This window comes from Eubalaena glacialis, chromosome 19 (genome assembly GCF_028564815.1).
Source record: "Eubalaena glacialis isolate mEubGla1 chromosome 19, mEubGla1.1.hap2.+ XY, whole genome shotgun sequence".
Taxonomy (NCBI): Eukaryota; Metazoa; Chordata; class Mammalia; order Artiodactyla; family Balaenidae; genus Eubalaena; species Eubalaena glacialis.
In genome coordinates this window covers 20098398-20122161 of record NC_083734.1, presented here as the reverse complement: position 1 = coordinate 20122161, position 23764 = coordinate 20098398, and the positions used below count along the sequence as shown (strand labels likewise).

General features: G+C 46.9%; 1 protein-coding gene across 1 annotated transcript in view; it reads left to right on the top strand.

Moving 5' to 3' along the window:
- ASIC2 (acid sensing ion channel subunit 2) overlaps positions 1-23764 on the top strand; it is a 1044166-nt gene that overhangs the window by 646424 nt on the left and 373978 nt on the right. The gene's annotated exons all lie outside the window — the stretch shown is intronic.

Genomic DNA, 23764 nt, shown 5'->3' with positions numbered 1-23764 from the left:
CCTTCATTCAAATGGAGGGTTCATGAGACAAAGCTTATGTCTGTTGAAAGAGGATTTACCTGCTTGGCTCTAGACTTCTCTTTTCCTTTCAACTAAGGCGTCTTGATTTCCTTCTGTAAGCTTGTGTCCTTAGGGAAATTTAGGGATCCCATGGTCAGAAGCTGTGGACACTAAGATAAACAATCAGCCTATTGTGACTATGGGCTCTGATCCTCAAACTGGGCTTTCACTTTCTCCCGGGATAGAACCCTCGGCTTAAACCGAATTCTAGCTCTTGAAATTGAGGCAATACTCCATGCTTAAGCCCTGCCTGTTGTCCTATGTGATACTCTAGTCCAGTGGTTCTCAATCTTGGCTGCACATTGGAGTCATCTGAGGGCTTTTAAACGTACCAGTGCTTGGACTTTACCCTAGACCAAATGAATTAGACTCTCTGGGGATGGGACTTGAGCATCAGTATTTTTTAAAACTCCCTAGTAACAGTAGTTAACTTATGCGATGCAACAAATCACACCAAAACGTAATGACTTAAAACAATAGACATGTGTTGTTTCACACTTTCTGTGGGTCAGGAATCTAGGAAGGCTTAGCTGGGTAGTTCTGGCTCAGGGTCTTTCATGAAGTTGCAGTCAAGATGTTAGTTGGGAGGACCTGTTTCCAAGATGATTTTTCCACATGGCTGTTGGCAGGAGGCCTTAGTTACTTGCCACATGGACCCCTCCATGGGGCTGCTTGAGTGTCCTCACAGCATGGCAGCTAGCTTCCCTCAGAGCCATGAAAGGGACAGCAAGACAGAAGCCACAATGTCTTTTATGTCCGAGCACTGGAAATCACACTCCATCATTTCCACAACATCTTCTTGGTTACATTGAAGTTTTGGGAGGGGCTACATAGGGGCTTGTATACCAGGACATAAGGCTCTTTGGGGGCCATTTGGGAAGGTGGCTACCATACCAGGTATCTCTAAAGTGCAGCTAGGGTTGAGAAGCATTTCTTCTGGTCCCTTTGGGGCTGAGACCCTGCCTTTGTCTAGCTTCGCTCAAAGTATGACCCTCTCTGGGAGATTTCCCTTTTAATAGGCATAAAGCTTTAGGTTCCTGGGATAACCAGCATTTTAGGCGCTGTTGGGAGCGGATGGAGAGTGGGGCAATGGGAGACTTTCAGGTCCCTCCCAAACATGTACCACACCTTACTGCCTACAGAGCCCTTTCACATCCTTCTCTCATTCGATTCTGAAGCAAGCGAGACTTATTAGTGTTTATTCTCTTTGTACGACAGCCAGAGTGGTGTTGGTTTTTTTTAACTATAAAGAATACTTTGGTACATAATTATTTTTTCTGCTAGCAGATTACTCCCATGAGATAGATTCTGTAACGTGAAAATACTTGTTCAAATCTTTTTTTAACCTCCAAGTATTTTTGTGGTTTCTGTCATCATTTTTCCATCTCTTGTTATTTACTTTACTTTTAACATGTGAATCCAATGATCACACTCCTGTAAAAAACGGAGCAATGGCCTCCCAACAGTCATGGGGTAAAGTCCCAAATCCTCCTCGTGGCCAATGGGCTGCCACATGATCAGCCCCTCTCCTGCCCCCCACCTCCAGCCTCATGTCACTTCATTTGGCCCCTTGCTCCTGCATTCTGGCCACACAGGCTTAACTTCAGTTCCTAAGATATATTACTCTGTTCTCCTCCTCAGGGCCTTTGCACAAGCTCTTCCTCCAAGCTGACTCAGATAACTTTTACTTACCCTTCAGGTATTGCTCCCAGCTACTTCCTCAAAGAGGTTTTCCCTGATCCCTGAGCCTAAAGGGTTCTCCCATAGCACCCTGTCCTTTCCCTCACAGCATTTATTACAATGTGTAAAATGCACTTATTTGTGCAATTACTTGTTTACTTCCACTAGACTGGAAGCTCCATGAGGGCAGAGATCATTATTTTTCTCTGCTGCCTGCCCCCCGGTACCTAACACAGCACCTGGCATGCAGTAGGTGCTCAATAGGTGCTTACTGAATGAATGTTTGTGAATAGAAAACCAAGGTCCAGAGACATGCCCAAGGCCACTCAGGCAGGTAGCAGGATACCTGCCAGGGCCTTGATGGCAGGTATGCTAAATTCAGAGAATCCCCACTCCATCCCCAGTGTCCGTCCTGTCCCTGGAATCCCATCCTGTGGACAATTATTGTCTGCATCCCATGCTCTAAAGTGAGCCTCAAGGGCTCCCTACCAATGGAGCAGTCAGGTTTTTGAGGTGGTCAAAGGGTCACCCCTCGCCAGAAAGCGATGGTTGCCTTTGGCTGGGCTCTTTCTTGTGTTGTGATGGGGAAGGCTCTTTTCAAGCTAACCCTGAATCTTTCCACCGCAGGCCTTCCCGTTCTGGGCAGCCGTGGCTCTTGCAACAGCCCTGCGAGTTTCTATTTGGCCTTTGGCGATGCCACCAGTCAGCCTTTCCACAGATGTGATGGGCATTGGCTATAATTATTTAATGATCCCCAAAACCATTGGGCTGTTTGTTCCTGTGATCTGTGTTCCTGCCACTCTCAGGGGATGTTTCACAGAAGCGAGGTACAGATCAATGACAGTCTTGACAAGCCTTCACTGCCCCCAGGCACCAGGCCAGGTGCTCTGTGCCACTGGGGATGGCAGGTTTGCTGGGGACAAATGAAAAGAAGAAGTAAGGTCAGAGCCTTTATCCTTGACTGGATCCCTCCTGCTCCCAAGCCCCTCTGTTACACTTTCTACCCCCCAAATCACCTTCGTTAGCACCACACTTGACCCCAGTCCCTAGGGACAGCCCAGGGTCTCACTCCCCTACCCAGCAGAATATGACCATCCTGGGAGCCACACCACACATTCTTGCTGCTGCAGAGCCCGCCAGCACACCTGGGCAGAGGCTCAGATAGAGGTTCATGATAGACCCGTACATGACAGTCCTACCCCGGAAACACGAATTTCCACTTGGGCCTCTTGGCACCTATTTAGGCTCAGAAGGAAGTACCAACCTCCCATTAGCACACCCACACCACACATACACACTCACTCACGCAAACACACAGACTCAGTCTGGATTGCCTTTACCCTGAGCACCTCTCACTCGCCCATGAGACAGGCAACTGCTCTGCCAGATGAAATCCCCGGGACCCTACCAGGATAACACCTAGGCTGGGGTTCCGATCCAGACGGCTACCAATTGCCCTGACCATTGGTCAATCCTTTCCCTGGGAGATTATTTATGATTCTCCCCCACTCCTTCAATCTGATCAGGCTTCCTTGCCCTCCACCTCTTGGTGTCCAAATCCTGCTCATCCTCCAAGGCTCAAATTCTGCCTCCTCTGTGAAGCCCCCCTCTTTCCTACAGCTAGAGGTGATCCATCCCTCCTCTGTACACCCATAGCGCCTTCGCTCCACCTCCTCTAAGACTTGAAACCAACTTTCTGCTTTCTAATCACGTTGTTTTTGCACATGTTTTAACAACTCCTTTCCCCCAACTATTTCATATATTTCTCTATATCTATCTATCTATCTATATCTATCTATATCTATATCTATATCTATATCTATATCTATATCTATATCTATATCTATATCTATATCTATATCTATATCTATATCTACATCTATCTGCCTGTTGTACTTTCCAGAGACAATGTGCGATGATAGAAAGATTACTGACTTTGGTGTCTGACAGAACGGAGGTGATTCCCTCCTTCCTCCTTCTCCTCCTTCCTTTCCTCCTTCCATAAATATTTCTTAAGCCCTCTCTGTGCCAGGTACCACATGGCATCCTAGCAAAACAATGCACAGAAGATACGCATCCTTTGCCTCTGTGGAACACACAGGCTTGTGGAGTTCTAATCCCCAGCCCTTTAATCACTGGCTGTGTGATTTGGGAAAGTGGTTCAATCTCAAAGAGGCTCAGTTTCCTCATCTACAATATTGAGTTTTATAATAATTATCTCCTAAGTGTGTTATAATAATTAAGTGGAGTAATGTACATACAACGTCTAACACTACCTATGTGTTCCATAAATGTGCATTTCTTCTCCATATTCCTCATTTAGAGAGAACTCTAAACATAATAGTGACTCAAGAGTATTTGTTGGAAGAGAAAGAGGAAGGATGAAAAGAAAGGAAGGGAAGGAGGGAGAAAATTATAGCAGTTCATCTGAGAACTGTCTGGATTGCTGGCACTCACCCTGCCCTTTTTACTTTCCTGTTTGGATTTTAAAAGAGGGGTAGTGACTGCATTCTAGGAGAACTAGCTCTAGACAAGGACACCAGTTTCCCCAATCCTTTTCAAGTTATCCCATATGCAAATCCATTCATAGAGCCAAGGCTAGGAGCTCTTCCATGGACTAATTACACATTTTTTAAAAAAAACCTTCAGTGGTTTTCAAGGTCCCTGAAAGCTGTTGCCCCCAGGTTCCCCACTGAACTTCTGCTCTTCATATTTATAACCCTCCAGTTTCTCTTTCCTGGCTTCCCAGACAGTGGTGCAGACCAAAAGATCATTTATAACAGCTTTTTGACAGCTGGACATTATTTAATTACAACTTCTGGCAGCCACATAGTGTGCTGGAGGCTATTTAAAGTTCTGGATGGCAGGAGGAGAAATGGGGAAACTTACAATCCAGGGTGGGCAGCGGCCAGGACAGACTCTCAGGTCTCTTGCTCTAAAGGGGCATCTCTCAAAACCCTGGCCTTTGGCATTGGAGTCTCTGTGAGAGAAGGTGGAGATGAAGTCAGTCCCCCAAGGCATATCCAAGAGGGGGCGGGGGGCAGCACCAAACTGAACAGAATTGTCATTTATCCAGATCAGCCACCCATATTCTACAGAGCAAGAAATTGAGGGATGGAGAGGAGAAAGGACTTGTCCAGAGCCACATGGTAAGTGGTGCAATTCCTGGGACGTCATTTAAGTATGCTGGGCCTTATTGCTGCCCTTGTGTATGAGCAGAATCTGTCCTGCTTAGTTTTCCACACAGCAGCCACACACCTGCCAGTGTCATCTTGGAGGGCTGAAGTGCTGCCTGTGTTATTCTAGGTGTGAACAGGAGTGTAATTGTGGATGCCAATGTTTGGTCATCTGGTCAACCCCAGGAGAGTCACTGGTTTTCCATCTAGCTGCTGCAGCCACAGTTTGCTGGGCTTTAGGTAGCTACAACTGGGATAAGGAGCTCTCCCCCCATAATGGGGCAGGGGCTAAGCATGGCAAGTCTACTATAGGGTGCTCTACCCTGGAAAAGAAGGAGCAAAAGGCCAAGTATGAATACAAATAGTAGTAACAACGATCATGATAATAGCTTCTTGGATTGAAGGCTATTATCAACATCATTGTTATTGCTATTAACGTGCTGCCCTTAGGACATTTCCATGAAATATATATGATTTACATGATTTTACAGATGAGAAATGGAAGCTCAGAAAAGTTAATTACAACCTGAAGTTCTCCACCCACTAATAGGACCAGGATTCAACCCCAACTCAGTCTGATTCCAGAGCTTATCACCTTTCCACCATATTGGTAGTTCTCAACCAACCCTAGCTGCACATTAGACATCTCCAGTGAGCATTTAAAACATAAAAAGCCCACCCCCCACCCCCAAGAAAACATACAAAGCCTCAGGCCTTACTGAAGACCAGCTAACTCAGAATCTCTTTAAGGTTGAAACCTAGAATGAGTTTTTTTTGAAGTGAATCTAACGTGCAGCATTACATGGTTGACAGCACCAAGCTGGTGAAAACCCCTGTCAGTGTGCCATCAGAAGTGTGACCCACTCCCCCTGCCACCTCCCCACGGCTGCTAAAATTAACCCAGATGGCCATGGCAGGCTGTTGCTTGGTGGCCGGGAGTAAGCACCACTCTGGTGACATTTGCTGATCCCCATCCTCTCTGTGGGTCTCCTGGTGGCCCTGTTGACAGCACCCTCCTGCCTATGGTCTCAGTTCCTACTACTGTCCCAGGAGGTCACCACCCAGGCCTACCAACTCTGACCAGTCTGCTAATATTAACAGCCTTTAACAGCAGGTTGATATTATCCTTGAAGGTTGAGTTCCTTCATCCCGGAAGCAAACTCCGCGTTGGAGACTAGCATGTAGGAAGTTGATTAGGGCATGCTCTGGAGGGCAGCACCTATGGAAGGGAAAGGAAGGTACGGGAGTAAGTCCTTCAGGGCCAAAGGGGGATCTGCGTGGCACGATATAGCATCCATTTCAGCCTTTAGCAGTGGGATGGGTTTGTGTGGAAGCTTGAGGAAGGATCTTCTTCTCCAGAGAGTTAGAATGACTCTACTGGAGCCCAGCATGGAGCCACCTTGGTCGAGGCTTTCATTACCTGATCTACAGCAGCATCACAACCCTCCTCCCACCCTGGGACCTTCACTCAATTTCCTTCAGGGGCTCAGCTAACAACAATTTGGAGGGCTGGGCAGATCAACACTCCCAGTGGCCTTCAGCAAAAGTCTTTGCATCCGGCTGTCACACCTCACGCTTCCTCTCTCAGGGTGGAGCTCTGGGGGCGCCACAGAAGCAGCTTTTCCCCTCTTCTTTCTAGCTGGCTTTACCAGCATCACCAACCCCAACATGTTGTTATTGATTCGACCTCAGGAGCCAAGACAGGAGTCTCCTGCCCTGGCTGAGCTCACGGTGAAGTAGGGGAAATAAAAACAGAAACTTGCAATGAAATTACCATATTGCCATTCAACTGACATGCATACAGAAGCAGCACCTGTCAGGGGAGGAAGTGATTGTCTCTATCTGCAGGCAGGGCAGGGTGCAGGCAGGACAGGGGAAGGCTGCCATGTAAGAAAGGATTAAGAAAGACGTTGAAATGCTGCGGCAGGATTTCGAAGATTGAGTAGAAGTTTGCCCAGCAGATATCATGGGAAAGAGCATTCCAGGCAGAGGTCTGTGCCAAGACTGAGGCCCCAAACCTGCAGAGTAATAGCAATCAGTGTGTGTTTTAAGAGCATTACCTGGGTTGACGGACTCAGGAGAGGAGATTGGAAAGATAGTCAAGGGCAGAAAATGGAGGTCCCTGTACCCATGCAAAGGAGCTTGGACCTTGCCCTGAAGGTAATGGCTCCCGGCCGAAGAGATTTCAGCCTGGGTTGTCATATGTTTTTAACGTATGACATAATAAAGAGGATTCTCTGTCCTGTTTACCCCTAATCCATTTCTGCTCCCTGACCCTACCATAGACTCACAAAAACAAACCTCAATTTTACCTTCCACTGCTCTGATTTCTCTTTGTCTATCTCACATTGGGTATAAATAAATAAACCCGTCGTACTGCACCGGTTTTTCCCCGACTTCTTACATGGACGTTTGTTGGGGTTTCTTCACTGAGCCACTGATTCACAGGCACGGAGACGGTCACACTGGAAAGCCCTGGGGAAATTACTACTAACCTGCCCCCCCACCCCCCGGCCACACTTGGAGGAGGAAGGCTCTGAGTCCTGTGCACACAGATCATCCAGGATGTGGAAGGGACTAGCCCAGGTTTTCTCTTCCACATATCAGATCAACTCATTATACCCCCAGGAAGAAAAGTCAGTCCTGAACAGAACTGTGCAATTGGGGATTTCATCTTTTAAGCTCCACCCCCCTCCATAAAATATCTTCTGATTCTGCCCCTTCCACCCTGCTGTGGTCCTTTTCACATTCCCCCCAGCACACAAAACCTTCCTGTTGACCAAGACCCATTCTGGAACCCTACCCACCTCTGCTGTGTCAGAGAAGCCTACTTTATAACTTCTTGTTCCTTCAAAATTACACTGTCCCTTGTTCCCTGCCCTCTATTATATTGGTGATGTCCAAAGAAAAGGAGAAATTTCACTAAACTAAGAACTAGAAGATAAGGTCCCAAACTCTGCCACTTCCTCTGACATCGTGCAAACACCTTCATTTCCTCCTGTGTAGCTAAGGTTCATTTTACATTTCTTTAATGTCCTTTTTAGTTCTGATACTCTGGGATTCTCATTTATTCAGTGGCATGCCCCAGCAAGCTCTTTCAGGCTTAGGAGAGTTGATTATGCGTGTCTCTTCCCAGCTCCCATTCTGTGTCAGCAGCTTGAAGTCGGCCACAGTGGGAATATTTACACCATGGAAATAGGCAAAAGCTACAAATCCAGTTTGGCGGAGGGAGAGCTGGTTTACTAGCACTCCTACTGGGTCCATCCTCTCAACTCTCAATCAAAATCAAGTGTCTGCATTCTCACAAAGACTTCTGAAAGTAAACCATACCTTAACCCCAAAGCAAGTATTTCTGATAGTACAGCAAACAGATGAGAAGGTACAGGTGACTCAACACAGTTTGTTATTTCCCATTCCACATCTCTAGTTCATGTGGTTCTCTCCATCGGGAATACTGCACCTCATTCATCCATCCATCCTCAGGTCTCAAAATTCTACTACCAGTACTTTACAAACCAGCTTTATTAAATCTTCTCCAGTTCCCTAATCAAGATTAAATGTTCCCTCCAACTTCTAGAATAACTGCATGAACACGTTTTTCTCCCCATATGGATAGTAAGTGCCCTGAAAACATGAACTATATTTTTTCCATTTCCTCTCCAACTGGACTAGCTCAGTATCCTACAAACAATGGGTGTAGAATAAATATCTGGGTCAATAGGAAGTGCGGCATTGGCAGCTGTGCAGAAGGCATATGCTTTCTTTTTATTATGAGCTATTTTTGTGGGGGAATAGAGTACAAGATTATGATAATGAATTTTTATGATGCAAAATTGTATAGAAGGAAAAGCAAGCCAACCCCCTCCCCATTCCTTATTTCCTCGTCACAACTCCCCACCCAAACAGTATTACCAGTTTTATGTGTATCCTTCCAGAAATAGTCTAAACACACATAAGCCCTTATGTCTGTGAATACACCTTTGTATTTTGCACAAATAGAAGCATAGTGTTCTGTGGGGTTTCTTTCTTAATATGTCTCAAGATAGTTGCACCTCAGCTCAACTAGATCAACATCATTCTTTTTCAAGGCTGTGTGGTAGTTCATCATACAAATGGATCATATTTTATGTAGCCAGTCCCCTGCTAATGGAAATGTAAGTTCCTTCCTATCTTTGTATTGCCAAGAATGCGGCAATTAATATCCATGTACATCCATCTTTACCCACCAGAACAAGTATATCTATAGGAAAAAAAGGCTAAAAATGGGATTTCTGAATCAAAGAGGAGGTATGTATTTTTTTAATTTATTTATTTTATTTTTTATTTATTTTTGGCTGCGTTGGGTCTCTGTTGCTGCGTGTGGGCTTTCCCTGTTTGGGGCGAGGGGGGATACTCTTCGTTGCAGTGTGCAGGCTTCTCATTATGGGGGCTTCTCTTGTTGCGGAGCGCGGGCTCTAGGCACGTGGGCTTCAGTAGTTGTGGCACGTGGGCTCAGTAGTTGTGGCACACGGGCTTAGTTGCTCCACGGCATGTGGGATCTTCCCGGACCAGAGCTCGAACCCGTGTCCCCTGCATTGGCAGGCAGATTCTTAACCACTGTGCCACCAGGGAAGTCCCAGGAGGTATGTTTTTAACTTTAATAGATATTGCTACATTTTCTTCCAAACACATGGAGACCTGAATGCTGTTATCTTTCTCTCCGGCAGTCTTTATCTGCTTCTGCATTCTTACCCATTGCTCACATCTACCTTTGCTGGCGTTAGAAACTGCTGTCATTATTTTAACAATCATTCCACCAAGCACCCACAGCCGACCAGCTTCGTGCTGCCACAGCATGGGGTTGGACAAAGCACTCATCACCGATGAACAAGTGCCTCAGCCTCACTGGCCGTACCTTTTGCCATTATTTCTTTGAGCACACCCGGTTCAGTCTCTCTGAGTGGCTTCGCATCATTGCCCATAGATCAGTAGCCAAGATAAGGAGGAGACCCAGCACACATTCATCACTCAGCTTAGCCACTCCCTCAGGGGCAAGGAGGAGGGACACCGGTGGGTACCAGCGACGCTTCCTCATCTTTCTCTGGCAGGCAAGGCATGGACCTGCTCTGTCTGATTTTCCTGCCTTTTTTACATCATTATTTTCTAAGGCAGGTATTCATTTTAGTGCTGGCTGCCACACTTCCCAAGGCATAAGGAAACTGAAGATTAGAACGAGGTTTGGTGCTATCCAGGTGATGTTAAGCCAGAGGCTAGGGAATTCCTGAATTCTACCCTCCTGATATCCACATTGGGATTTCAGACTAGGAAGTTATTCCCAGAGAAAAAGAACAAGATAGACAAGGAACATTCCTTTTTTTCTCCCTTTCTTTCTTTCTTTCTTTCGCCACACCACACAACTTGCAGGATCTTAGTTTCCCTACCAGGGATTGAACCCGGGCCCTCGGCAGTGAAAGCATGGAGTCCTAACCACTGGACCACCGGGGAATTCCCAAGAACACTCTTCATAGCTGGGCAAGTCCCTGATTCCCCTGACATAGGATTTCACTAGTTAACCACGCCTACACACACACACACACATTTGCACGCCAATAGTTTCTGATTTTAAGATGGTTGAGTCAACAAAACAGGTTTGGCCTGGCCATAGGCTTAGAAGAGGTAGACCAGAGAAAGCATGGGGCAGCCTGTCCCGAGGAGTCCAGCCCTGGCTGGCTTCCTTACTTCCTCGTGGCCAGACTGCAAAGGGAAGACCACACATATGGCATCAACTCTTCACCCACGGTGGCCCTACCCACCAGTCAAACATGGCCCAGTGAGTGTCCTGGAGCCTGAACTGTCAACCCTCCCCTCTTGGGTGTGAGTTAGGAACTGAATGAGCAGAGCGGTGGGGCTGTCAGCACGGACACGGGTGGGCTCCTTCCTCCACGGCCAGCATAGTGAAGGAATTTGAAAGCGTGCCACATGAGACACGTGCCCCTGATCTCCCTAGACTTATTTATCTTTGAATCCCCAGCATCTAGCAAAAACCCACAGGGGAGACTTAGCCTGGAGGAGAGAAGTCTCAAAGAGGACAAGATTACTTTCTTTCCGCTAAAGGCCATTAAGCAGAATGGATGTGTTCTGTGTTTCTAAGGCAAATCTTGATCCAGTGGGTAGAAGCTACAGAGAGACAGATGTCAACTCAATTTTTAAAAAATGCTTTCAACAGACAAACAGGGAATCATCTGCTTGGAGACGTTAGTCGTGATTTCCCCCATCACTGGAAGATTTCAAATACAGGGAGAAATGATCTAGCAGGGATTCAAGGATGACAGGTTTGGACTGGGTGAATTGTAAGATTTCACAACCCCTGGAAATGAAAGAGCCTATGAAATGTCCCTTTCCGCTTCAGAAAATTACACTCTATGCTCTCAAACACCCTATTACTTCAGCACCTGACACCAGCCTGTGTTCTAATTCTATCTATGACAGCTGAAGGACTGTGCCCCAGTAAAGAGCTACTCTCCATCCAAGGAATATTCAACCTCCAAACAGAGGACTGGCATCTTTTTTTTTCTTTCTTTCCTCCCTTTGGCAAAGCAAAACCTGGATTGAGCCATTCAGCTGCTTGCTCGTTTCAAAGCTTGCTCACTGTCTAGCGAGGCAGCTGGGGCGTATTGGTTGGATCCCAAATAAATATTTTATCTCCAGCCTCAGCAGAGGTGGAGAAATGGGCCTTTCAGAGATGAGCGGCCTGTGGGGCTTCCTACTGGCAGTGCCGACTGTTTACGGGAGAGGGGGGGACCTGTCATTCACTCTGGTCATCAATCTTGAAGCCCAAGCCACTCGGAACCCAGGTCCCCTTAAGTCAGAAATTGACAAATGGCAAAATAAACCCAGCATGCACAGATGAATGAGGAGGGCCCCCAGCTGTTAAAAAGCCATTGGCATCTTCCTGCACCCGCAGAGCCCCACCATCCTCAGCTGCCTGTGTGGGCAAGACACCCAGCGGTGTGCAGACAGGCACCTGCAGTAATTAGCAGCTGGTCCCAGGTGCCAGAGTCTGGCTTCCTTCCCAACCCCGCCACCCCTGTGGGAGGCTTTCTTCCAGGAGTCCCGAGGGCCTCAAAATTAAAACAGAATAATCAAATAGCAAAGATGAAGGCCCATGGGAGAAGGTGGAGAAGATTGGGGATGCCAGGAGGTAGTTATTCACTGGCAAGAACCCCAGAGTGCAGATGGAAAAAAGAATAAGTGAGAATGTCGACTGCTATGACGAGTGGTCCAAGCTTGGGCAATTTGTTCAGTGAGGGGAGGACAATGAGAAAATTAATGAATTGTGCTTCTGTTAAGACTTCCAAATCGTGCCTTGATTTCGGCCTCATGAAATGGGTATGTGAGTTACCTCCAGGGCAATGACATCTCCAAAGGCGTGGATGAGTCAGATCAGGGAGCTAGGCTCAGCAGACTCATGTACTAACAGCAGGTACAAGGCAGAAGGCATCCCATCCCCAAGTAAACAGTGAGCCCCGGGGGTTCCGCCTGACAGAGTGGCGGGGACTGCAGCTTCCTGCTCTGTGCATTAGCTAGAACTGGACTCGAGCCACAGTGGACATAATTTTCCTTCTCTGATGCAGCTCACCCCACAGTGCCCACACAGGTTCCACCTAGAACAGGAAGGACCACAGGCTTCCCCTCAGATATCCTGGGCTTTCAGTCAGTTCCCCACATGATGCTTAACCTCGGTGTCACAGGGACAAATGTGACCAGAACCCTCTTTCTCTTTCCCCCTCTTCCCTCTCTCTGCTTCGTCATTCCTTACCTGAGTATCTCTCTCTGCCTCTCCCTCTTCCTCTGTCTCTCTTGATCGCTGGCTCTGTATTTCCCTACAGGATGTAATATGAGGTCCTTACAGCTCCCATCACACGGACTGACCACTGCAGGGGTGAGGTCAGTGGGCAATGGAGGGGACTTGGACCATCTTGAACTGAATGAATTCTCTGTCATCTATCTGTCTGTCATTTATCAATTCATCCATCCATCCATCTGTTCATCCATCTATCTGTTTCTTTGCCTCCCTCTCTCTGTCTCCCTCTGTCTGTCTCTGTCTCTCTCTTTCAGAAGAATCTAAGGACCTTCCAATGAAAGTGCTGAAAGGCCGTCATATTTTCTACTCCAAGTCCATCTTGTTTTAACTGAGCCCCAGAGAGGGTAAAAGACTTGCCTAAAGTCACGGAGTAAATCAGAGCAGTTAAGGAGAAGGTCCCCAGAGGGGGGTCTGCCCTCCGCTAGCTGTAGTGGGGGATGCTTGGGAGCACAAATCAGAATATTAGCATCAGATGGTCAGTGCCGCCGACAAGCAAGGAGGGCATCTGGTCCAGATGTAGCCTGGTTGAAAAACCCAAACTGCGTGTCCTGCTTAGAAGGAAGGAGGGAGAATGAGGGGCCAGAGAAGAGAAAAACTCTTTGGAACCTGTTCGCTCTCATAACATATCTGCATATCCAGGGACGTTAAAAGATGTCATTTTGAGGGGTAGCATGGGGCCCAAGGTGACATCAGTGACAGAACCAAATTAAAATTTAAAAGAGAAATGTGTTTGGCATTCTCAGTGTAAATGGACCTTGTTAAGGGTGGGATTGCTCCCTGAGAGTCCCGGGAAGACCTTGGAAGCCCTGGCCTCAGATTCGCAATGGCCTCCAAGGACACGAGGTCCCCAAGGGGTAACTGAGAAAGCGGAGACCCTCCCCAATGGCAGACACCCATCCCCAGCGAGGTCCTGGTCAAGCCCAGAGCGCAGTCACCAAGGTGGGGGCGGGAAGGAATCATCCCAGTGGAGAGTCTGCTCAAGTTCCCCCCTCCTCAGGGGCATTGCCAGTTACCAACCTGCAAATATTCCCTTCCTCAGCCCTAGCATCCAAACTGCCACCCCTTCCACTTTTCTCTATCCACTTGTTTCAGAGCTGTCATTTCCAGTCCCCTGCCTCCCACTGCATGCTTTAAGCTCTTCCGTTTTCTTCTCCACATCAGGTACAGCCTGCCAGCTCGCTCCCTTTCCTGAGTCTTCCTGCCTCCGACCTGTTCATTCTTCACATATCTGTGAGCGTACCTTCCGCATATGGAGTCTCGGGCTGGGTGTTGGAGAACCCAGCAGGGGCGGGACTAGGGTAGGTGAGCGATGGCCCAGAAGCAAGATTTAAGGAGGCACAAATGCTCTGGCTCATACAAGCTCAGGGTTGGCGCCCGAGAGTGAAGCCCTCCTTAAAAGATGCCTCACCCTGGTCCCCACCACCCCCCCCCCCGGCCCTGAAATTAAGTGTGAATAAACGGAGTAGTTTCTGCCTCTGTGGAGCTCACCTGCTAGGGAGAGAAGACCAGAATCAAGTAAGCAAGCACATAAAAGAAACTGGGCTGATGTTGGGAAGGAACAGGCAGGGTGCTGGGAGAGTGTACGACAGGTGGGGCCTGGTCCAGCTGGGGGGACGTGGAGGCCTTTGCTGAGGATTGACATTTGGGCTGAGAGCTGAAGAATGAGTGGGAACTGATGACGCGAAGGCTGGGGGTGGCTAAAGGACTGAGGGCAGAAGGAAGAGCAGGTAAAAGTCTGCAGAGTAGACATGGGACTTCCCTGGTGGCGCAGTGGTTAAGAATCCGCCTGCCAATGCAGGGGACACGGGTCCGATCCCTGGTCCGGGAAGATCCCACATGCCGCGGAGCAACTAAGCCCATGCGCCACAACTACTGAGCCTGCGCTCTAGAGCCCGCGAGCCACAACTACTGAGCCTGCATGCCACAACTGCTGAGCCCGCGTGCCTAGAGCCCGTGCTCCGCAACAAGAGAAGCCACCGCGATGAGAAGCCCGCGCACCACAACAAAGAGTAGCCCCCGCTCACCACAACTAGACAAAGCCCACGCACAAGTAACGAAGACCCAATGCAGCCAAAAAAATAAAAAATAAAAAGAAGGGAGTAGACATGTATGAAGAATCAAACAAGGCTGTTGGAAAAGTGGGTGTGGCAAGAGATGATGAGGGAAAGGAGAAATGGTGCCAGGCAAGAAGTGGCACAGAGTCTAGCCCAGAGGCCATCAGAGGTGAGAAGCGGACCAGAGTGACGTCTCTGGAGGTTGGGGGTGGGTGGGAATAAGTGGACGGCTTGGGGAGATACTTAAGTGGTAAAATCCACTGTATTCAGCTGCAATCAGGACAAGTGGGGGCATTTAAGAAAGCTTGTTGATTGATGATGGTTACTCATTGGTGCTAATGGCTTTAACCAAGGGAAAAGATCTCAATAAAAACAAATGGTTAGTCGTTATAATAGAAGTGTCAGTGGGCCCTTAATGAATGAATTTGCTAATTTCTCTTCCTGCTGAGGCATTCAGTCTTGGGTGAGAACATTGAGGACCTTAACCCCTGAGCTGGAACCCCTGTTTTGCCAGCTGTGTTCCACTTCACTTGATTTTGAGAACCTTGGAAATGCACCCCAGGGGACAGCATGGCACTCCCCAATTGCATTCCTCCTATGTTCCCATCTCCGGAAAACTCTGCGCATCAACCCAAGACTCTTAGAAGCCAATTGTGAGCTCCATTATGTACCACACCCTAGAGTTGGTCAAGCCTTTCACTTGTATCTCATTTGATCCCCCTAGTGATGATGCAATTAGGGTATGTGTCATTATCCCATTTCACAGATGTGGAAACTGAGGTTCACCATGGTCAAGAAACTTGCTCAAAATCACACACTGAGTCTATAGTAAAGCCAATCCTCAAACTGGAGATGTAAATGCCAAGACTCTTCTTTTTTTTTCTTTTTTCTTCTTGCTGCCTCCCTGGTTCTTAAACCACTGACACAGAATGAAACCAGAATATCAAAATGCTCTCTGAAGCCTGACAGAGCAGATAGATGCCTGTGTTAGCTCCAGGGCCAGAAGAACCCAGGATACCTTCCTCTCATTCCCCTGCTGGCTTCGACTTCTGTCCCTCCAAAATCAGCACAGCGGGAAGCCTCACGAGGCCAGCAAAGAGGGCCTTTGAAAACTCTTATCCAATTACCATTTTAATTAACATCAGATTGACATAATGACAGCCCAGCTCCCGAAGTCTAGGCTGAGCTGCACTGATATTCATTTGGGGGCTCACAATTGGAGAAGCTCTTTTTTAACCTGCTGAAAATTTTTCTAATCATTTGAGGACAAAGGGTAACAATCATACAATCCAAACTCGAAACAATAGGGTGGAAAATTGCTATTCTAAGGAAGATTCTGAAGCAGATTGCCACCAGGACCACACATTAAGCCAGGCTGGGTTGGCCACCCTGGAGAAGCACCCTGTGTTCATTGTAGTCTGTGTTGTCCACTTGACCATGACCATTCACACATCATTCATTTATTCATTCACTCATTTTTTCACACATTCTTTCACCTGTTCTAATTTTTACTCTTGCTTCCATTTTCTTATGCATTCATTGACTTAGCCTTCATCTATTTGAGGCAGGAGATAGATGGGCTCCAGAATAGACATTTACAACTGGCCTCCTGTTTACATTTCCTGGGATGAGAAGAGGATGGGCTCCAGGCCAGACATTCATTATCAGCCCCCTGTTTACATTTCCTGAGGCAAGAGACAAACGGGCTCCAGACTACATATTTATGACTGCTCTCCTGTCTCTGTTTTGAGATCTGCACTTCGATATAAGAAACAACAACAGGATTAGGGTAGATAACTGGACACTGGACACTTTTATGGCAGGGACAGAGAGGAGCTAAACCGCGTTAAAAGATCAAGAGGTCATACGTTTCCCATCCTTGGGGCGAGGGAGACATTGCACGTGTGCAGAAAGGCTCCTTGGGGGTCAAAAAGGAGGGGGTACCACCCCATAATATGTGATGCTAAGGCCATCCCATAGGCCTCTGGGCTGGAATCCATCTTGGAAAAAAGTTGCACACGCGTGTTGGGGCGGCTCCTAGGGCAGGTCAGGTGTGGAAAAAGAAACCAGATGATTGGCCAAAGGTAAACAAAGACCTGGAAGACCTGCCCTATATAAATGACCTAACTGCCTCTTTTTTTTTTTTTTAATTAAATTTACTTATTTTTGGCTGTGTTGGGTCTTCGTTTCTGTGCGAGGGCTTTCTCTAGTTGTGGCGAGCGGGGGCCACTCTTCATCGCGGTGCGCGGGCCTCTCACTATCGCGGCCTCTCTTGTTGCGGAGCACAGGCTCCAGACGCGCAGGCTCAGTAGTTGTGGCTCACGGGCCTAGTTGCTCCGCGGCATGTGGGATCTTCCCAGACCAGGGCTTGAACTCGTGTCCCCTGCATTGGCAGGCAGATTCTCAACCACTGCGCCACCAGGGAAGCCCAGCCCCTAACCGCCTCTTCACTGCGCTCCTCCGCATTAGGGAGGACGCCCACACCCTTTCTCTCCGGATGTGCGTCTCTGCCTTGCTTCTGCCTTAACTGTTTCTCTGTGTGCTCTCCCACTTCTTGTTGCGCTATGTCTCTAATAATAAACTTAATACCTGTTTTTACAGTTTTTTGCCTCCTTGAGAAATGCACTTTTCAGTGAGGGCAAGAGCCAGGGAAAAATAGCTTCTAGCCTCTAGCCCTCGCTGGTCTGGTGGCTAGGATTCCTGGTTTTCATCCAGGCTACCCAGGTTCAATTCCTGGGCAGGGAATTAAGATCTCGCTTCACGCCACCACTCATTGCTGCCTCTCCGAGATCATATTCACTCTTCTGTTCTTCGTTTTATTCACTCACACATCCATTCATCCAACAAATATTTTATGAATATCCCTGTGCCAGACACGGTTCCTATAAGTATCTGCTGGCATCCGCTTCAGTCCTAGACATCACTGGCTGGATACAAAGGAAACACCTGCCCTTGCAGAGTTTACAAAACTATCCCCAGCTCAAGAAGAGCTGCAAAGGGAAAGGTATTATGCTGGATACCTTTACCTGTTCCATAAAGATGATACAGTTGTTAGAAAACAAGATTCAACCCAGTAAATTGTAAAGATCTAATTGGCTTTATTGAACAATTCATGAATCGGGCAGAATCCCTGTCTAACAAGTAGAGGGGATCTCCAAAGGGCTACAGAAGGGTAAGGTTTCTAAAGGCCAGAAAAGGAAGTAATAAATAGGAAAAAGGATTATTTCAGATTAGGTCATCTCCCTTTTGGAAAAAAAGGGGTCTCGTTAGGTGGGTTACCTCATCTTCCTTTGGGTTATCGAGAGGGCCCATGTGACAGATTACCTCATTGGTACTGACCAGAAAATTCCTGACTGCCCAGAAAAAAATCCTGGCCACATTTCTGGGGGAAGATGAGGCTTCAATTAGGTTAGGTATTAAGCCCCAGTTCAGTCGTGTGGCCTAGCCTAAGTGACTCCATTTCGACCTGTGGTTTTCTTTTTAACAATTCCCCCCTTTTGATCAGACTCTCAGCTTAACTGAGAGATGCGATAAAAATGTAAGGCACGAGCACCACTCTCAGTTTCTGCTCTAAAGTTCTCAGGGGTTTTTTTGTTCCTTTGTGTCACATCCATAGGTTATGATGTTTTTGCTTAACCCCTGTGATATTCAGTGGTCGCAGCTTCAGTTTCACAATCTTTAAGGTGGTCATTCCCCTCACGTCTTTTCTGAAGTTCCAGTCTTAGGGAGATCATTTGGTTGGTGGTCAGCAGCTGTGAATGTGCATTTAAAGCTTTTGAGAGAATATAATGCACCAGGGAGATTACAATGATTATAATAAGTCAGATAAGCCCCAGTGCTTGGAGTGCACTTTGAGACATTGTCCCCAAGACCCAATCCAATCAAATCGAATAAGTCAACAAAAGACCCATTGAAGAAGTCACCTTTGAAAGCCAAGTGGTTTGCTCAGTGACCTGATGTAACTTAGTCTCAACCTCCCAGGAGGGTTAATCCAGGTGCAGCAGGTGGTGTGGCTACAGCACAGACACCTTGCCCAGCTAGAAGACAATCAAGAGCTATCCTATTATCAAGGACAACTTTGACCAAAGAGACTAAGGATCTTTGCTGGGCAGCTGTTGTCTTAGCAATGGAATCTGCAGTATCTTCAAGAGTTAAGGACAGGTTTCTAATCATATTCTCGTTTACTCATAACCAGAGAAGTATGGCCCTGCCAAAGGAAGGGAGTCTTGAGACATGAATGCCTCCTGGCAATTCCTTTCTAACTCAGTGGTGTAAACCCAGGGAAGTCAACAAATGAGATGGGTTACCTCATTTGTGGAAAGTTACGGGCACAGTTAGATAACCCAAGAGGCATTACCCAGCTGTGCCCCAGCCTTCTAGGCATCCATAGGCCCAAGGAGAGTGAAAACAACCACAGAGAGAGACAAATCATGTTGGGGTGCAGACCGTTCCCGTTCAGGGTACCATTAAGGGACTCAATTTACAGGGTTTGCTGCATTTACCCATCCAAGCCAGGGGTCAGTCAGGTCTTCAGACTACTTAACTAAAGAGTCATCCTCAATGCCTTACAAAGATGGGTGCTGCTGGTGAGATCTCTTAGTGAGTGAGGGCAAATCTAGATAATCATGGGAACGTGGAGGTGCAAATGTACTAAGATTTATGTAGATATTTGTGTCTAATTGAGTACCTGTAGTTGTGATAGGAGAAAGGAAGAAAACAAGGCACAGGATGTTTTGGCGATAAGAGTTGAACTTGATTTCCAAAGAGAGTTCCAAGGGGCATCAATTATAGTTTGCTGTGACATTAAGAATAGAAGAGAAATTGGTCACAGAGAGGACCAGGTGATCTCTAACATCATGGGCAGATTGGAATCTTTGGTGACAAATCCAGCAATCTGAAAGGTTACCTCCCTGCCCTGGGAGATACAGATGAGGGGGTTATCTTTCCAAGCCAATGCCAGAGTAAGGAAAAGAAAAAGAAGGAGAAAGAGTTTCATGTTTAGCTAAAGTATGAAGCCTTGATTCGGCTGCTTCTCTTCCTTGTCAGTTTGATTTGGGGTTCTCTAGCATTTGTACAGGACCAGATGTCAGGTGGAGACTTCCTTAGCTGTGAGGTGTGTACCCCAGGCTCAATGCCCTCTAGTTCCACAGCTGTGTTAGTGGTCAGGAGCACTAGGTAAGGTCCCTTCCAATGGGGCTCCAGGGCTGTCTTCCTCTGTTGACATTTCTAAAATACCCGGTCACCAGGCTCCAGACTGTGACCAACAGCATGCCTTGAATTGAAATCCAGGAAAGCTTCTTTAATTTGTTGATGATAGCTTTAACATAAGACATTTAAAGCCTTATAGTAGCTGGTCATATTAATATGAGATAGCAAGGGATCAGTAGAAAGTTGTATACCAAGAGACACTGGTCTACCTGTGACTGTCTCATGTGAAGTGAGTTTATGTTTGCCAAAGGGGTACTGCAAATAGTCAGCAAGGTCAGAGCCAACACCTTAGGCCAAAGGAGTCCAGTAAGTTTCAGCGAGTTTAGAGATTTTAAGCTTGAGGACCCCATTAGTTGTCTCGACCTTACCTGATGACTGAGGGTGATAGGGGCTGTGATAATTCCAAGAAGGTTGCAGGGTTTTCACTAAGGCTCATATGATTTGCCCAGAGAAGTGGGTGCCTTGATCACTGGAGACCATGGAAGTTTTATCCCAAGTGGGAAACATATTTTCTAACAGTTTCTTTGCCACGATGAGGGCATCAGCCTTGTGGCAGGAAAAGGTTTCAACCCATCCAAAAAACATGCACACAATAACAAGAACATAGTAATAACCCATTCTAGGTGGCAATTGAATGAAGTCCAGTTGCAGGTGTAAAAGGGTCTGGGGGAGGAGACCTGAGGCCACTGGGAACAAAAATAGTTTTCCCAGGATTAGGGACCTGACAGGTCAGACTGTTTTCACAAGTTGATAAATGTCTCCTCACCGATGTCTATTCATAATTTGTGCCATCTTAGCTGCACTATGGTGGGTGAAGGAATGCAAAAACCAAAAACTGAGGTTTGCCAGGGAGACGCGAAGAACCAAGCAGCCATCTTGATTTTCCCGTAGCCCTGACTGTTTATTTAATTTAGAACCATCGTTTGCCCATCTTACTTCTCTGATTCAGGAGCAGACTGTTGCCTTATTATAAGGACATCAGGACGCCAAAAGTCTGGCAACAAAGGGGATCATTTTTTGCAGAAGCAGAATAGACTTTATGCATGTGTGCCACGATCTTTATAGACTCTGTGGATGAAAGAGTCTTTCATACCCTTCTCATGAAAGCCAGCCAGGGTGTCTCCCTGATATTCAGGTTCAGTCCTTTTAGTGTGAGCCTCAGTTTTGATGACAGCAATTTCAGAAGCTAAGAGAATGGCAGTAAAAAGTTCATTTACTTATGGTCCATGTTTGATTGGGGTCCCAGAGGAAGAAAACGCCTTTGTTTCCATGACATCCCCAAATCACGGACAACACCAAAGGCATACCAGCTGTCAGTATAAATATTAACAGTTTGCCCTGACAACTGGCACAGAGCTTGATTCATTGAGCTGATTTAGCTTGTGGGAGACTTTCCCTCTCAAGTAGTTCATTTTGGGTAGTAACAGCATCACCAGCGTGGAAATTCCCTTACTAATTTTTTACGATGTGAACCATCCACAAACAAAATTAGATCGGGATTAGTCGACAGGGTGTCTGTAAATCAGGATGTCATGTCACAAGATGGGATGTTATTACCGCGCAGTCATGGGGCTCACCTTCATCAGGTAGAGGTGGTAAAATAGCAGGATTAAGGATGTTGCAGTGTTTAAGATGCAGATTAGGCGGTGAGAACAGAAGAATCTCACAGGAGGTTAGTCTGCTTGCAGAGAAATGTTGGGAGTTCAGAGTTAAGAAGACTTTGGACAGCATGAGGAGTTTGTAAACAAATGCAGTTTCCTAAGGTTACATCTGGTGAAGCTGCCACTAACTTTGCAGCTGTGGCTATAGCCTTAAGACAGCTGGGGTGGCAGTAACAACGGAATCAAGCTGATGCTGTAACAGGCCTGTGTTTATTACCAGGCTCTCTTGCACAGATAAAGTGAAAGGTTTTGAATAGTGAGGTAGCCCTAGGACAGGAGGTTCTTGTTTTAGTCTTAGAAAGGCCTACTCATGTTTATCTTCCCATGGAAGAGGTTCAGGGATGGAAATTTTAGTAAGTTCATAGACTGAGGAAGCTAATAGGAAAAAATTAGGAACTCGTAGTCAGCAATACCAGCTAGGCCTAGAAATCCATGAAGCCGTCGCTTAGTTTTGGGCCTAGGAAGTCCTTGGCTTAACTTAATTCTTTTTGGAGACAGCTGAATTCCTCCAGCACTTACATTATGACTCGGTAATAAAGTGTCTAGAGATAATTGTAATTTTTACTTACAGCAAATAAGTGGAATGCTTTATGGATGCCTCTTTGGTAACTGAGCACAGCAAGAGGTCATCTACATGCTGTAGAAGGTTGATTTCCTGACACTGGAGGGTCTTGCATCTTGGTGGAGCACTTGGGAGGAACAGGAGGGTGCCTCAGTGAACCCTTGAAGCATGACTGTCCAGGTATATTGTTGATGGTTCCAAGTCAAGATGAATAGATATTGGCTGTTGGGGTCCACAGGGATGCTGACAAAGGCTGAGCAAAGGTCCACAGCAGTGAACCCTTCTGAGTCTGGCGGAGCTTGTGATAAAAGGATGTTCAGGATTGGAACCACCGGGAAACAGGGAACAACTATCTTGTTAATAGTTCTCAAGTCCTGGACAAATCATCATCCCGCCCATTAGCTATACTGGGAGGATCTGCGTGTTGCAGGGGCCGGTACAGAAATGATCAGCCCTGGGGTGATTAAGTCTTCTGCTATGTGACAAGTTGAGAGGCCTTGTACAGCCTCAGGCTTCAATGGATATTGCAGACCAAACTGCTGGAAGCTCCCAACATAGAATCTGGGAACAGAGCCAAGGGCTTGGGGTTTCCAATCAAATGGGGAATTGTGGCCCAAACTACCAGCAGTTCCCAAAGTGGAACTAGTGATTCCAGACAAATGGGAAACTGGCTGGAAAACGAATTAGATCAGGAGCTCAATGCAAACTGGACAGAGCTCAGAACCAAGAGGAACTTACCCAAGGCCCTCAGAAACAGCAAGGAAGGCAGTGAACTCAAAAATGTGTTTGTCGATACCACACCCCGTGTTTCTTGTTGTTCCCAAGTGCCATCAGAAGTTTGCTTTGGATCCTGTCTCTGCCACCAAATCTATTAAAAAAAACAAAGTTCAACCCAGTAAATTTTAAAGATCTAATTGGCTTTATTGAATGGTTTATGAATCAGGCAGCATCCCATCTAACAAGAAGAGAGGAGGTCCAGAAAACTACAGACGGGTAAGGTTTTTAAAGGAAGGACAAGGAAGTCATAAACAGGGAAAAAAGATTAGGTCATCTCCCTTTTGGGAAAAGAGGGTCTCATTAGGTGGGTTACATCATCTTCGTTTAGGGCATGGAGAGGGCCCATGTGACAGATTACCTCATTGGTGCTGACCAGAGAATTCCTGACTGACTGGTTAAAACTATATTTCCAGGGAAGGTTGAAGATTCCGTTAGGTTAGGCATCAAGCCCCAGTTTGGTGGCGTGGCCTAGCCTAAGTGACTCCACTGGGACCTGTGTTTGTTGGTGGTGGTGCTGTTTTTAACATAGAAATACAGGCATGGAGCAAGGGAGGGATGTCTGGAGGGCAACCCACTCAGGGAAGGACCTTGACAAAGATGAGGGTTCAAGACTGACAAAAGGGAGTGCGCCAGTGGAAGAATAGACATGAAAGCCCCTTGATGAGGAAAAGATCTCTTCCCGATCTGATGGGGGTGTGCTAGGAGGCTGGAGGTGAGTCAGGGGCACAGGGAGGGGCTGATGC